Source organism: Amborella trichopoda, chromosome 13 (assembly GCF_054954075.1).
Source record: "Amborella trichopoda isolate Santa Cruz 75 chromosome 13, AtrichopodaSantaCruz75HAP2 v2.0, whole genome shotgun sequence".
NCBI classification, from domain to species: Eukaryota; Viridiplantae; Streptophyta; class Magnoliopsida; order Amborellales; family Amborellaceae; genus Amborella; species Amborella trichopoda.
The window spans coordinates 30752168-30776615 of NC_142348.1; the positions used below are offsets into that span (position 1 = coordinate 30752168).

At 34.4% G+C, this 24448-nt stretch overlaps 1 long non-coding RNA gene across 1 annotated transcript in view; it reads right to left on the bottom strand.

Annotated features, from left to right (window-relative positions):
• Positions 1–12865: 12865 nt before the first annotated feature.
• Positions 12866–24448, bottom strand: part of LOC110007781 (uncharacterized) — a 30107-nt gene continuing 18524 nt past the window's right edge. The window contains exon 2 of the long non-coding RNA XR_002281966.2: positions 12866–13181. This is a non-coding gene — a long non-coding RNA (uncharacterized LOC110007781). The remainder of the gene's footprint in view (positions 13182–24448) is intronic.

Below are 24448 nucleotides of genomic sequence, written 5' to 3' on the forward strand. Positions count from 1 at the left end.
TCTGCCTCTAAGCTTAGACACTGATCTCTCGGGCGTTAAATTGATTTAACACCTTGGTATTCAAGTGGAAGCTACAAAAGCTTACGCAACATAAATACAAGGGTTACCACTTGTTTATCACCCACTCTCGTGCCTTAAATAAATCCCTAGAACTAAAACACTTTATTTTCTAATGAATTCGAAACATGTAGAGCTCAAATTTTGGAAGATTACACTTGATTATGTGCTCAAACCTGGAGAACATTAGAAAGCATTAAAGGCACTAGTAAAGTTGTAGAAAGTGGTGAAGGCAACCTTGTGTTTTTTTTGTGGGGGGTAATTCCGTGGGGAGACATGGCCTTACCTGGCTTTTGTGGGATAGATTAAGGACTTTAGCTCTTTTGAAAGTGTTAGTAGCCGACGTCAGTAGGATTGGAACCCACAACATGGTAACTAAGTATGGGGTGTTACAACCACGACCCAGCCCCTTTCCTACGAAAGAAGTGAAGGCACCTCAGTTGAAGACATACTATGAATTCAAGGACATCATCACGATTGGGTCATGGGCTTTGATTGTCTGCAATTTTGAAGGGAAGTGCACCCAAAGCTGAAGACAAAAAATAGAATTACATAGTGCACGATGCACACAGTAAATCTTCTTTTCTTTGACAAAGCTGCATTTGCAAATCTAACAATGCAGAGTCCACACCATAGCAAACAGTACACCTCCAAACGATCACTAGAAGACATCCATTTGTTTTCTTATATACTCATAATATATCTATCTAAACCGGACTAGAGCAGGCCGCTAGCCCGGCCAATTATTGCCTCCGACAATTTAATGCAAAGCAAGAATTAGGTACGATCAAAACAAACTCTCTACATTTTTTTTTTTTTTGCCAATTTTGACTGCTTGGACCCAAAGAGGAAAAAGTTTTCTTTGGTATACTTCATAAGTTACAATTACTTTTCCTTTTTTAGCTTTTCAAAATCTGATCTTCCTTTTTTAGCTTTTCAAAATCTGATCTTAGTTTGACCGACGATCATACACGGGGTTGGACCCCAAACAAGTTCAGCAGCCACGCTGCATCTAATGACACTGATCATTTGGTGGCCGCTCCAATTTTGTTTTCATTTTTTCAAAAATTCAAGATACCATCGTGAAATGGTGGATCTTCCATCACACAAATTGTATATCTCCTTGACTTGTAGTTATTTATCATTCACATTAATGAAGCAAACTCGTTTCATTTGATATCAACCATCTAGTGCTTCAAAGTTCAGAATTCAAATTAGGTATTGCCAATCAGAGCCAGGAATTCGCCAGATCCAATCAGTTCTGAGAAAGAATCAATACCAGCCCTATTCCTTCCTCCCAACCTTTCATATTTTTTTTTTCTTTTAAGCTTATCTATTTGTTTTTTTGATGTCTCTATTTTTTCTTTTAAGCTTATCTATTGTTTTTTTATGTCCTAAAAAATTCCCATACATAACACCTCCCGTGCCAAAAAAAAAAAACCACAAAAAAAACAAAGAAAAACTTTTCAAGATTGTCAATTCATATCAATCCAAATCGGGAGATTGTCAATTCATATCAATCCAAATCAGCTATCCGGCAACCCGACAGATGGTTATATGGGTCAAACAATCCATTTCAATCCGAGTTTTGAAACACTACAGCCACCAACCAAATTGTAACGGGACCTCGTAGATAAACAAGGCATTCAAATCATCTTCACTCTTTATACATTTCTTTGTACATTTAACCCGTAAAGTAGATTCCTTGTATATTTAACGTGACATCTAAATAGTTAAAATGTATGACCTCGAAAGACAATAGCGCTTATGTATCTATTCTTTTACGGAAAGGGATATGAGCCTGCTAGAGAAAAGTAAAGCCACCTCTCAAATGTTGAGAATTATAGTTTTGGTATTGGAAAACCTTGAAATAGGTCATCTAGACCTTGATATAATGGACAAAAAAAACAAAAAAAAATTTCATGCTCTTAAAATAGTGTATATTATAATACATTATTTAAACCAGCCCTTTTTAAGTGTTCACAAATCCGCAATATTTGTTATTTTTTTAACTCCAAAATTTATAGTTGGTGATGGAAATAGAATTAGAGCTATCATGCCCAAAGTGTTTCCCAAATGAGGTTTTGATGTAAGCCATTAATTTTTCCATAAAGCCTACGCCTTTTAGATATCGCATCCTTTATCTTGAATTTCATTTCAGCACATATATTATGGTCTCGTAAGAGCATATACTGTACATCTGTCGAGTAGAAGACTTACTTGGGAGATTTTTTCAAGTTGAGGATCGCATAAGAATCACTAGATTATTATTTTTTAAAGAATAAAATTTAAATTTCCAGTCTTCCACTACTTAGATCTTACCCCAAATAATCAAACGGCCTCTGTGCAACCATGAAACACTACCTTTTTCTTTTTCTTTTCTTTTTTTTTCTGATAATGTTATCAAATTTTATTGAATGAAAAAATTACAATAGAGAAACTACATCATGAGAAACAACTAAAGCTTGCATAGAAACACCCCTCTTTGTCAAAGCATCCGCGATATCATTAGCCTCCCTGTAAACAGGATGGAATGAAGTCATCAAAAGAGTTGCCATATCTAAAACTTGAAGCCCAATTGATTTAAACTGCCATAGAATCTGTTTAGAATCTGTTGTTCCGTTTTTGCACCATTTAATATCGTTCATCGAGTCCCCTTCATTGTACAAATGGAACCAACATTTCTTTCTTTAAAAATTCTCAAGTTGTGGATAAGTAATTTCCAAAGGAACAACCCTAACCACTTATGGTGCCAAAACGAAACAAGACTCCCTGACCCTATACCCCTTGAGCCGTTGATAGGTATCCATAAATCCAATTCTTCCTTTTTGTACTAAAACCCATCTTTCTCAAAACTCCAATAGAGCACATCACTCTACTCTATCATAGGCTTCTTATATATGCAATTTAATCACCGCCAACACAATATCAGTAATCATCCTGTCTTGAATAAAGGTTGATTGAGTGTTTGAGACCACCTGCGGCAAAACCCTTTTGAGATGTTCCGTAAGAATTTTAACCACAATTTTGTATAAGCTGGTAAGAAGACTTATTGGTCTAAATATCTGGAAGACCAGATATGACCAATTTCTTCATAATTAGAGCAATATATATGACATTAACTCCCTTGACAAACTCAACCCTAAGCATAAATCCACTAACCATCTCCAACAATTTCACCTTCACCATTGACTAGAATTTTTGAAAAATGATTAATGGAAAACCATCTCGTTCATGAGCCTTGTCCCCAGGAAGCATAAAAACTGCCTTTTTCAATTCTTTCATAGAAACTACCATTTTTAGTTTCTCTGCCATTTCAGAGGAAAGAGATTTAAATGCAATAACGCTCATCTTAGGAGTAAAAAGAATATCCAAAGTAAAAGCTTTCTGAAAATGGTTCATAATACTACATTTCTAACCAACCTGAACATTCTCAGCAACACCAAGAACCATAAGTCCTGAAATATCTTTCTGCCTTCACTTGCAATTGCATGAAAAAATTTTGTATTGAGATCTCCTTTCTTTTAACCACTTTACCCTGAATATCTACTTTCAATAAATCTCCTCCAACCTATGTAGGTAAGTCGATGAACATAACAGAGCACATCTAACACTCTATCCTCAGAGATGGTTCCTTCCTGCTGGATATTTTGATCCAAGAGCTGAATATCCACAAGTGTACTATCAATTGTATTTTTCAAAAAAAGCCATTTATCAACTTTCCAAGAAATCAATTTGTGCTTACTATTTAGAAGCTTTTTATACAATTCAGGTGGCTGGACCAATTCCTCAACCAATGGGAACATCTCCTCCTGCTGTAAGACATTCAATGGTACCACCACCACTCCTCAACTATCACTATTTCATCCCCAATATGACCCAGGAAGCCAGCGTCGTTTTCTCCCAAGCCTTCAACAATGTTAGTGACCTCTTCCATTTCAAAACCCTGGTTTTCTTCCTCATCAGTGCCAAAGGAATTATAGGTTCCCTTGGCTCAACTCTAGGTGCAGCTCTCCTCCTCATAGACAAACAAAATGGCAAGTATCGCATCTTGCAATGGAGAAGCACACAAGAAAGCAACCAGAGAGCCGGGAGCTTCAGCAAAGACAATCCTTTGGCAGAGACGAACTGGTCTCTGAATTCCATCCTCCCTAAAAGACGAAGAGGCGATGGAAATGAATATTCGGTAATCCAAGGCAATCTTTTGCCCTCTTTTCCTGTTGATATGAATCGGAGATAGCACAAATATCTAGCAAAGAAGGCTACTTTACCCAAAGCAATATTCTCCACACGTCGTATCTAAAGGGTAGCTTCTCAAAAGGATCAATCGAAGAAAAAGAACTTCCACTTCAATAGGTGTACCCGAAGGGCCACTAGCAACAAATATATGGATGGGTTTGAAAAAGCTTGTGTGAACCAATAGCTCATGAGAAAAAATGAGCCCAATGGCCCAGATTGAATCTGGGCCGATCTAACAATCATAGATGCTCGATAGTGTTTGAAGTTTAATTTGTTTCTACAAATCTAAATCATTTGAAATTTTAGACGTGTGTTCAACAAAAATAGGTAAATATTCAAAAAATATTAAAAAAATATTTTACATTAAAAAAATGACCAAAATACCCCGGTAAATTTTCAGGGGTATTTTGGTCATTTTTAATTTTTCGGATTGTTATTTTTATATTTTTATTAAGTTTGACTTGATGAGAAGAACATTCACCTAAAATTTCAAGTGATTTGAATTTATAAAAAAAAAATTAAAATTCAAACACTTTCAGCCATCAGATCGGCTTAGATTCAATCTAGGCATTGGGCTTATACTATTCTATGAGCTAGTGGGCTCACCTTAGCATCTTCCTCTCTCTCTCTCTCTATATATATATATATATGAAAATGATAAAGAACGCCCACTCGCATATGGCTTTGGGTGGGCCCAACAACCAAGATACTACGGTTCATAAATGATAGCCCAGTTCCCCATATTGTTGACAAACTAACAGTACTTACACCTGTTACCCTCTCTCTCCGTCCTCCAATATACCAGAGCCCCATTTCCCTCGCATCTCTCTCTCTCTTTTTTCCTCTACCCCGTCCACCATTCTCAACAAGGAGGCCCATCACCTGTTTTTCCTCACTTATCTCAACCAGGTACCATCTCTCTCTCTTGTCTCCAGCTCTCCACAAACCAGGTTCTCTCTCTCTACCATGTCCTGCACTCTCCACCTCTCTATCCTGACCCACCATAATCTCATTTTCTCTCACCTCTCTCTTTCTCTTTATCCCATCCACCAAGAGCCCTGTCCCCCCATTTTCCCTCGTCTCTCTCACTCTCGTATCCCATCAGCTCTCTCTTGGTCTCCCCAAACCAGGTTCCATATATCTCCCTCTCTCACTCTATCTCTAGAACTACCTATCCCCCATTTTCCCTCACCTCTCTCTCCTGGTTATCTCTCTCTACCCGTCCCCCATTTTCCCTCAGCTCTCTCTCCCATATCTATCTTGTTTTCCCTAAACCAACAAAAAGCAGGCCCCATACCCACAATCACTGCTGCAAGGAGAACTCTGCATCAGGAACCGACCCTGCTCCACCCTAACGGCCTTGTACTCGCTCTTACTCTCTCTCTTTGTTCTCTAACTTGCATTGAGATCAAAAAGCCTTATTTGCATTTTATCTCACACACTGATTGAAAATGATACACTGGGTTTGTTTGATTATGCATGGTCTTGCATCTATTTGCATTGTAACACTATTATGTTATTAGAGAAATTATGGATGGATATAATTAACTTTTCCATAATTATGCATGGTCTTCCATCTCACTCAATCTCCATGCTCATACTATGGTTTTTCAATTTCACTATCTCCCTCCCACTCTTTGAACTGTTTTATTTTAATTTTACAAATTTGTTGATTCTTATCTGCAGGAACATATTAATTCTCTTGAATGTGACTCATTTTTGCAAATATTGCGATATTTATAGATTGGCGAGATGAGATTTGTTTCTATTTTTTAACAGAATATGGACCAATTTTTTAGGGAATTATTTCAATCTTACATAATCAAACTTTTATAGATTTATGATTCTGAGTTGAAATAGTGAATCGAGTCTTGTTCATTCCAAAAACTTATGGATTTTTATTAGTTTAAATGGAGCTGCTTATTCAAGATTTATTATTGTTTGTATTGCAATTGAATTATAAATTTATATCTTAAATTGTCAGTAATGAATTGTTCTCAAGAAGCTCTATACTGTTACAATGATGGCTTCCTACAAATGCTTAGAAATGAGCATTTGATAAAACAAGAAAAAAAAACTAGAGTCAATCTAGAATTTCATAGTGAGGCACACTACAAGGAATAGGGCTTGATACCCGGTTAAACTTAACGACCACTAGAAAATATATGCATATTGTCAATCAGATCTTGAATTCATAAATATGATGAACCTTGATTTAAATTTGACAACAAAAAACCTGAATATCCGACTGATGCTAGGGCTAATACGTGCCCAAATATTATTCGGTTTTCTTGAATCATTTAGTAAAAAGCATGTGAAGTGTTGAAGTTATTAGTTGACATTTAAAATGTGCTTTGTGTAGGTCATTCTAGTATTCACAAATCTAGGAAACGGGGAACATGCATCGTTGTCCGAGGGGTAAAAAATAGAAGAATCCCACATAGGAATGAGAATCCCACATAAGCATGAAATTCGGTTATGAAGATGATGCATACGAGTTTTACAAGGTTTATGCATTGAAGTGTGGGTTTGGTATGGGTTAGGTATCAGAAAGGGAAATACTCACAACAATAAAAATAGAAAGAGAATAGATAGGGAGTATAATTGTTCAAATGAAGGATTCCGTAAGGAGAAAGAAGTGTTACCTACAAAAAAAATCCCTCAGTCAAGGTGTGGATGTGTAGTTAGCATGGCCATAAGCAAAAATGCCATCAATGTGTAGGTTGTGACAAGGTTTGTTAAGGATCACAACCACAAGCTTGTTGCTCTCAACTCATCCGATCGCACCGAATAATATCATATGCGATAAAGACAATGTTAAACTCCACAAGCTCTGCTGTGGTGAAGTCTCAACATATCTATGATATCTTTATGAAGCAAGCTTGAGGGATTGATAATCTGCCTTGTTCAGAAAAAAAACATTGAAAACCAATTAGGAAAGAAGAGAAAATCGTCCAATGGAATGGTTGATCAATATGAATGAATCGAATCCATCCTTTTTTTATACAGGTGAAATTAGATGAAGAATATCACATTGTCAGCATATTATAGCTAGATGTTATGTTAAGGGTGTTCTACCACCACTTCTCGGATGTGATCACTTTTGATACTACATATAAGACAAACTTTTTTGGCATGCTTTTGGCTCTCGTGCTTGGAGTTAATCACCACCTTAGCACAATATTTTTTGGGTTTGTACTTATATTTGATGAGAACGTGGAGTCCTTTTATGGGTATTTGAAAATTGACTAAAGGCAATAGGTGGACGTCAACCAGAAGTAATTATCACCGATCAAGATCCTGCAATGACCACTGCAGTGAGACAAGTTCGAAATAAAAGCAGCCACCATTATTGTAAGGGGCATATACTTGCAAAGGTCAAAGAAAAATAGTGTCATGTCTTGCGAAGGAGTCCATCTTTTCCATAAATATTCAAGAACTGTATAATGAGCCCAACTAACGAAGAATTTGAGTCATAATGAAAATCTCTTATTGAGAAATATGAACTTCAACAGAATGAATGGCTTAATAGATTGTACAGATGTCGAATGCAATGGATTGATGCATATGTGGCAGATACATTCACAATCGGTATGTCATCAACTCAAATAAGCGAAGAAATAAATAAGCACTTCAAAATGTACTTGACTTCCACAACAAGCTTGCACACATTTTTTAAAACTACTTTAAAAGTGCATAAAAAAACCGTTTTAAGATGAGAGAAAATGACTTAATGAACATCACGACGACGCTTATTCTAAGGACCACGTATGACATCGAGGCTCACGTTTCGAATATATATACACACAAAGTTCTAAAGTTATTTGGGAAAGAAGTTACGGAAGACGTCAAGTACACGAGTGAAATTATTGATGAGAATGACACATTTGCAATCCTCAAGGTATCAAAACGTGGAAGTGGAGCAAGGGACTACAATGTAGAGCGACCAAACTTTTTCTTGTATTTGCCACATGTATGAGAGGCTAGGCATTATTTGTAGGCATAGGATTAGGTTCTTGATGGTTAAAAATATTTTTGAAATCCCATCGCATTACATAATAAAGCAATAGATGAAAATTTGATATAGTTTCTCTCTCTAAAACATTTTTTAGATACTTGTCTTTAATTTGATATAGTTTCACCTATCTCTTCATTATGTACCTAAAAAGAGTATAGTATTTAAAAATATTTTTCACCATCGCTTCATTATGTAATGCGATGTATCTTCATTATTCTTCATCATCGCTTCAATATAGTATAGTTTAGTTCATCGTTTCATTATAGTATCTAATTTAATATAGTATCTAACAAAAGTTTTAGAGAGAAAAACTATATCAAATTTTCATCTATCGTTTCATTATGTAATGCAATGGAATTTCAAAAATATTTTTCACCATTAAGACCCAAATCCCATGCCTACAAATAATGCTTAGCCTCTCATACATGTGACAAGTACAAGAAAAAGTTTGGTCGTGACCATTGAACTCTACATTGGAGTCCCTTGCTCCACTTCCACATTTGATACCTTGAATATTGCAATTGTCATTCTCTTCAATAATTTCACTCTTGTAATTTACATCTTCTGCGACTTCTTCTCCAAACAACTTCATAACTTTGTGTGTATATATCTTCAAAGCGTGAGCCTTGATGTCACACATGTTCCTCAGAATAAGCGTAGTTGTGACGTTCTTTAAGTCATTTTCTCTCATCTTAAGAAGTTTTTTTTCATGAACTTTTAAAGTAGATGTGCACAAACTTGTTGTGGAAGACAAGTATATTTTGAATGCTTATTCATTTATTCGCTTCTTTGAATCGATGACATACCGGTTGTGAATGCATCAATCCATTACATTCGCCATTTGTACAATCTATTGAGCCATTCATTCTGTTGAAGTTCATATTTCTCAAAAGAGATTTCCATTCTGACTCAAATTCTTCCTTAGTTGAGTTCATTATACAGTTCATAAATATTTCTAAAAAAGATGGACTCCTTCGCAAGACATAGTACAATTTTTCTTTGGCCTTTGCTAGTATGTGTCACTTACAATATGATGTTTGTTTTTATTTAAAACTTGTCTCACTACAGTGGTCATTACAGGACCCTGATTGGTGATAATTACTCCTGGTTGACGTCCATCTATTGCCTCTAGCCAATTTTCAAATACCTATACAAAGGATTCCATGTTCTCATCAAATATAAAAGAAAACCCAAAAAAATATTGTGCTAAGGTGGTGACTCATTTTAAATATAGGAGCAAAAAGCGTGCCAAAAGAGTTTGTCTTATATATGGTATCAAAAGTGACCACATCCGAGAAATGGTGGTGCAACACCCTTGATATGGCATCTACCCATAGTATGCTGACAATGTGATCTTCTTCATCTAATTTGTACAACACCCTTGATATGACATCTACCCATATGGCACATACCGGCTGTGAATGCATCTGCCACATATGCATCAATCCATTGCATTCGCCATTAGTACAATCTATTGAGTCATTCATTCTGTTGAAGCTCATATTTCTCAAAAAGAGATTTCCATTCTGACTCAAATTCTTTCTTAGCTGGGCTCATTATACATTTCATGAATATTTCTAAAAAAGATGGACACCTTCGCAAGACATGGCACAATTTTTCTTTGACCTTTGCTAGTATGTGTCACTTACAATATGATGTCTGCTTTTATTCAGAACTTGTCTCATTGCAGTAGTCATTGCAGGACCCTGATTGGTGATAATTACTCCTGGTTGACGTCCATCCATTGCCTCTGGCCAATTTTCAAATACCTATACAAAGGACTTCATGTTCTCATCAAATATAAAAGAAAACCCAAAAAAATATTGTGCTAAGGTGGTGACTCATTCTAAGTATAGGAAGAAAAGGCGCGCCAAAAGAGTTTGTCTTATATATAGTATCAAAAGTGACCACATCCGAGAAATGGTGGTATAACACCATTGATATGGCATCTACCCATAGTATGCTGACAATGTGATGTTCTTCATCTAATTTCTCCTTATAAAAAAAGGACGGATTCGATGCATTCATATTTGATAAATCGTTCCAATGCAGAATTGCCATCTTCCCCTTTCAATTTTCTTCTCTTGTTTCCTACTTGATTTTCAATGCCTTTTTGTGAGAAATGGAAATTATCAATCCCTCCTGCTTGTTCTGTAAAGACATTCTAGATATGTTAAGACCTCACCAAAGCAGAGCTCATGGAGTTTATTATTGTCATTGTCATTGTCGCATCCAATATTGTTCGGTGCGATCGGCTGAGTCGAAATTTCCTTGGAATAACAAGCTTGTGGTTGTGATCCTTAACGAACATTGTCACAACCCACTCATTGTTGGCATATTTGCTTATGCCCATCTAAGCTACTCATCCACACCTTGACTGAGGGATTTTCTTTGTACGGAAGACTTCTTCCTCCCTACGGAATCCTTGCTGAGTACAGTTATATTCCCTATCTATTCTTTTTTCATCCTTATTGTTGTGAGTACTTCCTTTTTTTATACCAAACGCACGCACCAATATATAAGCCTTGTAAAACTCATATGCATCATCTTCATAACCGAATTTCGTTCCTGTGGGGCTACTCTATTTTTGATAACCCTATATACAAAACACATTACCCCTACACAAAACACATTTTATATGTCAACTAATGACTTCAACACTTCACATGTTTTTTAATAAATGATTCAAGAAAACCGAATAGTATTTGGGCACATATTAGCCCTACTCGCATCAATCGGGTATTCAAGTATTTTTTTTGTCAAATTTAAATCAAGGTTCATCATATTTATGAATTCAAGATTTGATTGACAATATGCATCTATTTTCTATTGGTCGTTAAGTTTAGCTAGGTATCACGCCCTATTTCCTTGTAGCATACCTCAATTTGAAATTCTAGATTGACTACAATTCTCGTATCTTGTTTTATCAAATGCTCATTTCTAAGTATTTGTAGGAAGCCATCATTGTAGCAGTATATAACTTCTCGAGAACAATTCATTACTAACACAATTCAAGACACAAATTTGCAATTCAATTACAATACTAACTCCTAAATAACTTGAAGTACAAAGTAGCTCCATTTAAGCTAATAAAAATCCTTAAGATCTTGGAATAGAGAACAAGGCTCAATTCACTGTTTCAACTCATAACCATAACGCTATAAAAGTTTGATTATGTGATATTGAAATAATTCCCTAAAACATTAGTCCATATTCCCCTAAAAGGTAGAAACAAACAACATCTCGCCAATCTATAAATATCACAGTATTTGCAAATATGAGTCATTCAAGAGAATTAACATGCTCCTGAAAATGAGAATCAACATATTCCTAAAATCAAAATAAAACAATTCAAAGAATGAGAGCGAGAAAGTGAAATTGAAAAAATACAATATGAGCATAGAGATTAAGTGAGATGCAAGACCATGCATAATTATGGAAAAGTTAATATTATCCATCCATCGTTTCTCCAATAACATAATAGGGTTACAATGAAAATAGATGCACGACCACGCATAATTAAACAAATTATGAGTAGAGTTTTCAACCAATCTGCAAGATAAAATGCAAATTGGGCTTGTTGATCTCAATGCAAGTTAGAGAATAGAGAGAGGATAAGAAAGGAGTACCTACAAGGTCGTTACGGTAAAGCAGGGCTCTTCATAGGGTCGGTTCCTGACGTAGAGTTCTCATTGCAACAGTGATTGTGAATGGGTCGGCTTCTTGATGGTTTAGGGAGAACAAGAACCAAGAGAGAGAGTTGAGTGAAAATGAGGGATGGGGTAGAGAGAGAGATGAGAGAGAGAGAGAACCAAGAGAGAAAGATGAGGGAAAATGGGGGACGGGTATTTCTAGAGAGAGAATGAACGAGAGAGAGAACCTAGTTTGGCAAGACTAAGAGAGAACTGATGGTACCTAGTTGAGAGAGGAGAGGGAAAATGGAGGACGGGGATCCTTGTTGAGAGAGGTGAGGGAAAATGGGGGATGGGGCTCTTGGTTGAGAGTGGTGGACAGGGTAAAGGGAAAGAGAGAGACAAGTGAGGGAAAATATTGTTATGGTGGGTCAGGATAGAGAGGTAGAGAGTGAAGGGCAGGGTAGAGAGAGAGAGAGATGGGGAGAGGGAGAAAGAGAGCAGCACAAGAGAGAGCTTAAGAGAGAGAGAGAGATGGTACTTGGTTGAGAGGCGAAGAAAAACAAGGGACGTGTCTCTTGGTTGAGAATGGTGGATGGGGTAGAGGAAAAAAGAGAGAGAGATGAGGGAAACGGGGTTATGGTAGATTAGAGGACAGAGGTAGAGAGAGGGGGGAAAGCAAGAAGATAATGGGTGTCAATCCCGGTATTGTCAGTCTGTCAACAGTATGAGAACTGGGCTGTCATTTATGAACCACAATTTGAATGGGGCTAAATCTAAGCCGTTCATTGAGTGCCAAAGTATCTTGGCCGTTGGGCGCACCCCAAAGTTATAGTGAGCAGGTATTCTCTATCATACTAAATTGACACGGAAGCGACACAATAATATGAAAGCAACACACGGCAGCACAATAAAAAAATAATGGAAGTAAAAAACACTCTTATATAATAAAAATAGAAAACCTACATGGTCCAAGTAAAACAATTGTTGAAGTAGAAAAGGAAGCCGGACACACTAGAGCAGAGCACACCACCAAATCTATAGGACTTGAAAGAACAAGGACAGAAGAGAAGACTTACAGAGAGAACATTACAAACCAGTGGAAGACTCAAGACTCGAAAACTTGAGATGCCTCTCTAAAGACGGGTTGCCTCCTTTTATAAGCCTTCATTGTCAGTGGATTTAAACACGTTTGAAGTCTGCATAGTGTCGGTGGACTTAAACTAGTTTGAAGTCTGCACAGTAGATTGTCGGTGGACTTGATATATGTTGAAGTTTGCACAGTGACTGAATAGTAAAAAGTGCTACAGTGACTGAATAGTAAAAGTGCTACAGTGACAGTTGCTACAATAACTGCTATATTGTTTTTGAAAGACTAGATTCCTTTGTCTTTTTCCCTGTGATTTTTCAAGTACTGTCAGGACACATGTCATGGATTGATTGAATTCGAGTCATCCATTATCTTCAACAGTGTTTTAACTGTGTTGTGATGCGAAGAGCTCAGAGTACTTTGGATCGAAGTCGTCTTCATTCTGGTTTTCGTCATCTGGCTGGGAGGTAAACATTTTGTCTTTTTCTTCTCGTAGGGCCAATAAGAACCTTCCTTTAAGCTCAACTTTAGAGATGTGTTTTGTTTCTACTTGATTTAAGTAGTCAGGTAATTCATTTGTTTCACTTGTAACAGTTAGATTAACTGGGACAACTTTTTTAAGGGTGATTTTATTTGAGACAAGTTGTGTTGTAGTGAAATTATCCCACCATTTGACACAAACACGTCTTTCAAGATTTCAGATATAATCCCACCAATCACTGTCTTCGCTTATAGCAGATTCTGATCTCATAATCCATGGGATTTCATATAAAATCCAAAAATATAAGTCTAGGCCTTTTTTACTAGCATTTTTATTTAACTTAAAAAATTCTTTGTTTCGATTCTTAATCAAGCAGGGAAGAATATCAAGCAGAGATCCTTATGTATAAAACCAGCTTTTAAACCAGTTTCAGATATCTCGTAGGCTTTTTAACCTAAACTGCAAAAACCAACTATGTGAACAGCAGGATTTTGGTATGAAAATATTAAATCTCACGTTTTTATATAGTCATAATAATTAAATGACTTAATAACCATACTTTGCTCTCAAAAAAATTTGGGCATTAATGGATCAAAGCTCCATTATTTATGTAATATAATATCAAGGATTTGAAACTTTGAATAGGCAAAGTGTTGTCCATTATTTTTATAGTTATGAACAACATGAACAGATCATGTTTCTTTTAAAACAGCCTCAAAATATTTTCGTATTTTAAACCCAGCTGAATGATGAATATGATCCTTGAGATAAATGGCTGCAATATCAACCGGATGATTATTTTTGTGCTCACTTTCCAATATCATTAATGGAATTGTCGTTGAGGCTATATATGGTGTTTTTCCATTTTGGGTATTAGGATTGAGTCCTTAAAGGTTTAAGAGATATTTTAATCTCTTTGTTGGGCATTTGCATTAAAGCCTTTAGAGTTTTTGATGGTGTTACCAGATTTTTAGTTGGGCTTGGAAGAATATCCATTGGTTATTTCCCTTTCCTTCAGGCCCTATTAAAATTCTCGAGTCAAGAAGCCAAGCAGATAGTTTCAATTACTATTAATGTGCTCGATTATAAACTCGAATGCTGATATGGCGTAGACCCACTAGCTTACAGCTACATATATACGAGCCCAATACTCTAGGCCAATCTGACAATCAGACCTCATTTCGTATTTTAATTTTAATGTTTTTTCTACAAATCCAAATCACATGAAATTTTAGACATCTATTGTTCTAATGAAAGGGCACCTAATAAATTTATTAAAAAATAATAGAAAAAATATAAATAGACTAAAATACCCCTGAAAAGTTTCAAGGGTATTTTGGACAATTTATTTTGCACAAAATGTTTTTTTATATTTTTATTGGATTCTAATATTTTTCAAGAACACTCGACCAAAATTTAAAGTGATTTGGATTTATAGAAAAAACATTAAATTTCAAATACGAAATGCAATCATAATCATTGGATCAATCCAAATTCAATCTGGGCCATTGGGCTCATATAGGCAAGTGGGCCTACGCCATCATTTCCCTCTCTCTCTCTATCTCTCTCTCTCTCTCTCTCTATATATATATATATATATATATATATATATATATATATATATATATATATATATATATATATATATAGGGTTTGTCTAGAGTTAACAACCCCTCAAAATACAAAGGTTCAAGTTAGAAGAGGTTGTGATGGGTGTATTTATCAAAACAATCATTACCTTTTCATTAAAAAAATATTTAAATAGGTAACTTTATCATTAAACAAGGGCAAATTTGAATTTTTCACAAAAGTACAATGGCATTTTGAAAGTTGATGTCTTGGAACTTTATTTGTAAATCACCATTGTCTTTTAGTTAAAATTTCAATTTTACCTTTTATGGAGATGACAAAACTACCCTTTGTCTTGTAGTAATATTTACAAATTTGCCCCACAAAAGCAACTTTTTTAAAAAACTAGACCGCAAAACTAATAAATCCACCCTTCACAACTCTCTCTATCTTAAACCTTTGTAATTTGAAGGGTTGTGAAGTTTAGAGTATCCCATATATATATATATATATATATATATATATATATATATATATATATATATATATATATATAGCGAGAGAGAGAGGAAAAGTCTTCCCAACACCTATAGGCAAAAATGAAAAGTGATTTCGCCTACCCTCATCACCATCCAAAATTCATCGCACGGTCATGACTGTTCAGTAGTGTTTCATTTTTCATTTTTTTTTCTACAAATTGGAATGATCTGAAATTTGGAACGTGTGTACATCTTAGTGAGGCACACCTAATAAAACTATAAACAAATTAATTCACGAAACAAATTTGATCAAAATACCCCTGAAACCAATGAATAGCGAAAGAGGATACAAAGGTGGAAGACAATAATAGAAGAGAGAAATAAGCAAAAAACATACAATTCATATAAGAATTGAAAGACAGGGTAAGGCACGTACATGGATAGTAGTTGTGATAATAGATAACCAGAAGTAATATACACATATGCAAGCTCTTACAAAGCACACAACACACTCTTACAAAGCACTCAACCTAAGACTCTTAAGAAGACTATTGCAAGAAGCTCTGCAACTTTCATCCGAAGGTGTCTTCTCTTTTGGTCTGGGCTCCCTTTTATAGAAGAGGGAGGAGGGCGGACTTCAAACAGTTTTAAATCCGCACCGACAAAGTAAAGATAAGATTCGCACCGAAAAAGTAAAAGATGTTCTTTACATCTATTAAAGAAAAGATAGAAAAGTAAAAGATTCTTCAACAGTGTTTTGTCGGCAATTCACAGTCTCTTATATCATTTTTTGATAAAGTGGGTATTTTAACTTCATCTTCTTCAAGGGCAAAAAGTAGCTTTTTTCTAATCTCAGCTTTTGAAAGAGTTGGATTCTTTTGTTGCATTAGTGAAATATATTCAGAGAATCCTATGTCAGATTGTGGCGAAAAATTTGGAATGGCTTTCATATAAATTCTTTCTGGCTCCAGAGAATCATATTTGTAGGCATCCCACCATTTAATTGAAATCTGTCGTTGTAGTTCTGGAATATAATCTCACCGATCCAAATTATCTTCAAAAATTTGATAGGACCATTTTAAAATCCATGGGACTTGATATAAGGCCATAAATGTGGTAGTCTCTTTTTAGATTATTCTTATTATAATCAGAGAATTTTCTCTGTGACACTTGCAATTTCTCAGGTAGTATCTGGCTTAATGATCACCATAATAGGAACCAACTTTTAAACCAATTTGGGAATTCTACTGTTTCAGTTCTTTTAAACAATACGTACCAGCTATGTGCATGCTTAGTATTCTGGCAGGCAAATACTTCATCCCATGCCTTAATATATTCGAAATAATGATAGGATTCGATTTTAAATCCTTCGGTATTCAATACCTTTGGTTTTAAAGGGTTTAGACCCCAGTCTCTGTAAGAAATGATTTTATGTATCTAAAATTTCGAATATACTACTTCCGAGTCATTGTTTCTATAATGTTGTACTATTGACACCGACCCGGTTTCCATTAATATTGTTTCATACCATTCTCTACATCTATCTCCCATATTTGGATGTAGATGGTGGCATAAGTATAAAGCTATTATTTCAATAGGGTCTTTTTCCTTGTGCTCATTTTCTATTATGATCAACGGTATATATGTTGTGTCGAGAAATGAAGTTCTATTTTGATTTGGATTATCGGTGCTCAAAGGGGAATGTTGGGGAGATATTTCAATCTCATGAGCTTGCTTTCTTATTAAAGCATTAGGAGTGTATGAGGAATCTAGGGTTTTTCTTGAGCTGGAACCATATGAAGCTAGGTATTTTCTTGAGCTGGGACTATTTGAAATCAGGGTTTTTCCTTGGCTAAGAACTATGTTCATTGGTTGATGTTGGCTTCTCCTTCCCTCCCTGCAAAAATTCTCGAGTCAAGAAGTCAGGAAGATGGTTATCTTTTCCTTAAATATGTTCAACATCAAAATCAAAAGAAGATAGAATTCCCTGCCATCTAGCAAAAATTTGTTTTGCAACTAGATTTTTTACATCTTTTTCTAAAATATCTTTGGCGAATTTGCAATCAATTTGGATAAGAAATTTTTTGTTAAGCAAATCACTTTGGAATTTTGTCACACAATAGATTATTGCTAGAACTTCGTTTTTATCAGTAGAATATTTCTGTTGAGCTAGGTTCCAAGCATTAGATGTAAAGCGCATAAGTTGCTCATCATCTTGGATTTTTTATTTAAGAATTCCTCCTAACCCAAGTTCAGAGGCATCTGTCTCAATTATTTTGAAAGCTGTAGGATCAGAAAGAGCTAAACAGGGTAATTCTTTAGCTTTAAGTTTTAATTTTTAAACTGCCATGATGTGTTCATGAGTCTAATCTGGAGGGTTCTTTTTTAACCTTTGGAATAAAGGTTTAGCATCCAGAGCCAAATCTTTATAAAAATTTGAGAAGTAATTCAGGTACCTCATAAATCTTTGTAATTCTTTTTTATCTTTAATGATAACAGAAAATTTGGAAGCAAATTCGATTGCTCTGTCAATAGGGATTATTCTTCCTTGAAAGATATTGTGTCCAAGAAACCTTATTTTAGTTTGAAAAAGGTTTATTTTCTTGGTTGAAACAACTAAACCTGAACTCTTAATTGCTTAATAAAACCAGATGTTTCCAATACTGGTCAATATTTTCAAAATAAACAAAGACATCGTCAATGTAGACAATAATTAATCTGGTATAAGGATTGAAAATAGCGTTCATAATATTCTGAAATTCTGAAGGGGCATTCTTTAACCCGAAAGGCATCACATTCCATTCATAATGTCCGAAAGGGACATTAAATGTTATTTCATGCATATCCTTTTCTATTATTTGGATTTGCTAATACCCTGATTTCATATCAAACTTTGAGAAAATACAGGTATTGACAAGTCTGTCTAAACGATTCTTTTTATTTGGAATAGGATAACGGATCCACCTTAGTGTTTTGTTTAAAGGTTTATAATTTATGACAAGTCGAGGTGCTCCTCTTTCAATTTCTGAAGCTTTTTTCACATAAAAGGCTGCACAGCTCCAAGGTGAAGAACTTTTCCTAATAAGATTTTTGCCAAGAAGTTTTTGTATCTCAGTTTTACAAATCTCCAAGACCCTACTGTTAATTTGTATAGGTCTGGCTTTAGTAGAAATTTTTTGTTCATTAAAGCCAGATTCATAAGGAAGTTCTACGATATGTTGTTTTCTATTCCAAAATGCATTAAGAATGTCAACACAAACTTGTCTTTCTAACATCTTTTTGAAATTATTGATTTTACCTTGCATTTGAGGTAAAGTTAATTTTTTATTAAAAATCTTATGTTTTACCTCTTCTTTTAGATAGAAGAGGAATTTCTCTTTAGTAGAGATTTTGTTTTTAATGTTATTTATTTCATGGGCTTTAGGTTTGTCAATGAAGTCAAATTTTACTTCATGTCCTTTAATATCAGCTTTTATCCCAGTATTATCAATTTTGATGGGGTAAAGCATGTTTATGAAAGGAGTTCCAAGAATAACAGGTTGGCTTAAACTTTTGACCACTATAAAAGGAAATTTAAAACATGCACCATTGTTGCATACTGCTGCATCAGACAGTTTCTAATTTATTATCATTTTACTAACATCAGCAGTATTTAACACTTGTTTTGTTTTGCTAAAATATCTGATTAGAACTAAACCTTCATTTATGCAATTTAGATCTGCTGTTGAATCTATAAGAGCAGTGGTCTGGAAAGTGTATTCCTTTTGTACCACTACTCTAACAATGGTAAACCATCTTTGGGTTATTCATTTATCCATAAGGTTTACATATTTATAATCATGTAACTTTCTTAGCATATTACAGTTATTTGAAGTTCGCGGATCATCTATCACTTTTGAGAGTGTATCCTCAATTTCAGGTGGTAAAATATTGTGATTATAATCCTGTATTAGATCATTAAATTCTTCTTTAGCATTTTCATTACTTTCTTCTTTAGTGGTTGCCATTTCTAGAATTTGTACTCTGGGTTTTAGAGTTATAAGTTCATTCCAAACTTCATTTATTTCATTTTTAGATCAGGAATTGTAGGTTCTTTGTGGACTTGAGCTTTATTTTGAACTCTTTTTAGGACATCCTTAAAGCTATAATCTTCTCTAGTACGGACAAGAAGGTTTAGAAGAACTAAAGGGTTCTTTGGTTATATTGATATAATGCATCAAGGCTTCTCTTTTAGCCTCGGGATCACTTATTTTATCAATTAAATCAATGATGAGATTTTCTTCTTTTGTTAGTGTATTTAAGAAATCACAATAACAGTCTATATTAGTTTTTTGTTCAAAACCCGTTTCAGAGTCTGAGGTTGAAAAAATTAAATCTTGATCACATATTTCTCCGATAAGCAAATCTTCGTCAAAGTCGGAAGATTCATTAGACTCATCCTTTTTAATTAATAAAATATCGAATAACTTCTTTCTTACCCAACATTTATTTTTATAATGTCCAACTTTCCCACAGTTGTAACAAATTGGTACTTTTCTTTTCCCCTTTTGTTTAAAAGAGTGATAATGTTAGAAATTTTTTAGGAAAAGTATTTTTCTTTTCTCTCTTATAATTAGACTTAGATTTTCTAAAGTCTCTATATCTTTGTTTGTGAGTAAGATTGGAAGTTGGTAAAATATTAAACCCGAATTGGTAAGCTCGGAAGTTGTTTCCAACGATCAGCTTTACTATCTTCCCTGAATAGCAGTTTGGAGTAAAATACATCTTTATACCATTTAAAATGTGAGAGAGTTGGGCAACGTAAGTTTGAAAGTAGATCTTCAGATCTAGCAGATAAAAGAGTCGTAGTTCCCACAAAATAAAGTGTAGTGGTATATATTAGGGTATTTACTGCATCTCTCCCTCAGTCACTAAATTTTTTAGGACCAATCCTGGTACCTCAGTCTTTATATTATATTGTTTAACACATTTTGAATTTGATCTTTGGCTTTCTCATCTATGTGGAAATCGCACCATCCTCTAAGCCATCCGGTAAATCCACATATAATGGTTTTAGCAATTTTGTGGTCTTGATTCCCACTTGCTTTACATGCAGTGGCATACATGGTTATATGTTTCATAAGATCAAGAATTTGATTTTCAGACATCCTATCTATATTCCAATTTACTATGGACCTTCCTGAATAGGAAACTGAACTGGTAATTAGGTCTTCCACTATCTAAAGATCTACAGAACTTGATCAAGGTAATACATTCCGGTTGGTGCAACTGGCCGAGTTTTTCTCCCATAATCTATTCTATTAATTTCTAAGCTTTCTGATTTAAAAGCTTTTTCTGTTTCAGATATCTCTAGATTTAAAAAACTTTTTTTATCTTCTTGGAGGACTTATCCATCACTAGATTTTCCTTTTATATCTAATTTTTCGAGTCGTTTTACCAATTCATTTACTAATTCTTTATTATCCTCTTTCTTTTTTATTCCCTGTAGGTTGAATTTTACCGCCGCAATACTAAGAGGTGGTTTGAATAAAACGACCCCCTTATCTTTTTCTTCTTTCTTCTCCTCGTGCTCAGGTTTTATTGTATTTAAGACATTCTCTACCCTATTAGTTTGTTTCCTTATGGTTTGTAGAAAAATATTTGTATAATTATTTCGCTCTATTATGTGGGGTATGGCTTCAATTTTAGCCATCTGGTTCTCAGAATCTTTTGGTCCAAGTTTGAAAAGTGAGGCTTTTATTTTGTTTCTCTCCTTTCAACTGTAAGCTAGTTTCAGGCGGATGGATAGCTTCAATGTTTTCTCCTTTAACTGTATGAAAAGTTTGAAAAGTATTGTGGACAGTATTAACCTGGGTATTTACTTGGAATTCTGGGTATTTTATTCCTTCTTTTTTAAGTATGTACCTCAACCATTTGAAAAATTTTACATTTGTTTTATGCTATAACATGAACTTATTAAATTTTCTATTAAAAATTTCTTTTAATCTTTCATTAAATTCTTGAAAGAACCATTCTCTTATTTGTTTATTTTCATCAGAGAGAATCTTTTTTAACCCATTCTTTATCTATGGTAAAGTTATCTTGGGTTTGGATTGTCAGAATTTCAAAATCGAATTCAGACATAATAAGTTCTTCTTGCTCAGTTTGGGAAGAGCTGCGGGTATTCACGCTATAGACTGGGTGTTGAACCTGGTTCTCAGTTTTTCTTAGACTTTCAAGAATAATTCTATCATTATGAGCCCTTCCATAATTAGATTGAGGTATAGAAGAAGTTGAACTTCTAGGGGGAATTCTAAAAGGAATTCTTGGAACCATATTCAAAAAGGCAATATTTGAAATACTTATCCTTGTTCTTCTGGAGGATAGAAATTGGATTTTTATTTCTCCATTAGGATATTTAACAATTTGTTCTGGTTCAGTATTTTCAGGAGTTGGTAAACAGGTCTCAGATTGCAGAGACCAATTTTCAGGTAAATTTACATGTTTTCAATATATGGATTTTGGTATAACCAAATTGCATTTTTCAAAGTTAGTTTGGAAAAATATTGTTTGTCCTTTTTTATCCATTTGTCTTGCATTAGAACAAAGAGTATTCATAACCTTATAGGAAATTCTATAAACAAAGGCCAAATTCTGGTATCCAGGATCCATATCAAAACCTTGGGTTTTCAGGTTAAGGGTTAAAACTTTTAATAAGTTTGAAAAACAATTAAAGTAAATAGGTCCATGGCAGACACTTGATTCCACGATTCCTAGAAGAGAGTCATTGAGCCTTCTACGTCTACTATCTCCTAAACAAAGTAAAACTGAATTATTTAAACCTGTTCTGGTTAATGGTTTTACCGCTATTTGTACAAGACCAATATGAAGATAGTTAAAACCTTTTTTAATATGATCTTTAATCATTCTCGTAAAAAAGAGTTGGAAGCTATCTTGATTTTCCATAACAGATAGTTTCTTCAATGGTTTTTATTGAAAACTACTCTTAAATTCAAAAGTTCCTTTTTTGTATATATCATTAGTGGGGACCTTAGGAATATTCCAGTTTTGTAATTGTTTTTGTATATTATCTATAATAATTTCTTCCCTATTATTTACCTTTAAAGTATTACTAGTAGAGGTAGTTCTATTTGACAATGTTCTGAATAGATATGCCATTTTAATCTTGGGGTTTTTCCTGAGTCAACTGAAAACAGCCCCTGCACCTTAGGGCCTTCCTGGCTCAGGTGGTCTTTGGGTCATAGTGACTTGTAGGGATTTTGACCAGATTTAAATGTGCAAATAGGTTCAGTTCTCCGCTGAATATATTTGGCTCTGATACCAAAGAATATTAGTATCAAAAAACGGAATATAATACCAACTTGGATATTCAGTATGAAATAACACAGGTGTTAAATATACTTTAATCGTGGCTTGTAGAAAATTGTTGAATATCGTGGTTAATTCAATGGAAGAATAAACTGGAATTGCTAAAGCCATTATATGTGGATTCAGGTCTTTGTAATTCTTATACACAAAAGAATACAACAAAAGATTTTTGTTGTATTAAATCTTTTGTGTATAAATCCACAAGAAATCAAAGGAAGAGCTAAATATGTATATTCCAGTTGTATATTCTGTGGAACAATATTTTACTGTATCTTTTGTTGTATTAAACTGGTAGTCGTGATATTCCAATTGATCATCCTCTTTCTTATACACAAAACAATACAACAAAAGAATATCCACGTGTTTTTTGTCTATTCAGTATGAAACTCTTCAAGGGTATTTTGGTCAATTTATTTCTTGTAAAATATTTTTTTGACACTTTTTGTAGATTCGCCTAATTTTTATGAACACACGCTCCAAATTTCAGATCATTCCGATTTGTAAAAAAAAATGAAAAAGAAAACATTACCTAACAATCGTGAACGTACGATGAACTTTGAACGGTGATGAAGGACGACCAGATTGAATCTGGGCCGATCTGACGATCACGGATGTCTGATAGTGTTTGAATTTTAATTTTTTTTCTACAAATCCAAATCACTTGAAATTTTAGGCGTGTATTCTTCAAAAATAGACGAATCTATGAAAAATATCAAAAAACAATTTTACATGAAATAAATTGACCAAAATACCCCCAAAACGTTTTGGGGGGTATTTTGATCAATTTTCTTTTCATGAATTATTTTTTTACATTTTTATTAGGTATGCCCTGATGAGAAGAACACACGCCTAAAATTTCAAGTGATTTAGATTTGAAAAAAAAAAGTAAAATTCAAATACTATTAGACATCCGTGAGTATCAGATCAGCTAGATAATAGCCCAAATTCAATCTAAGTCATTCGCGTATGGACGTACAGCAGTGACTCGCTATATATATATATATACTTTTCTGATATAATGAAACGAATCAGTCAGCATGAAGCCACACAAAAGGAACCCAATATTACTGAACTTAAAACGGAAGTAAACATAGTCAAGGCAGAATTATCCCAATTAAAAAATAGAATTCAAATCCTTGAACTCCATGACAATACCTCCAACATAGACACTGACACAGATGTCGTAGAATTTAACCACCTACTCAAAACATATCATCCCAATGATTATATGAATCAATGCGAATCATCCAATAGATACTCAGTAAATGTCTTAAATAGAGTAATCACATAAAAATGGTTTGTATTAATAACTATAGTCATAAATGATGAATATGAATTCCAATCTCTAGCTTTAGTGGATTCAGGTGCTGATCTTAATTGTCTCAATGAAGGATTAGTCCCTACAAAATATTTCGACAAAACTACCCAAATCCTTAATACTGCAGATGGAAGTAGACTATTCATCAAATATAAATTATCTAATGCAAAAATTTGTACTGAAGGAGATTGCTTTCC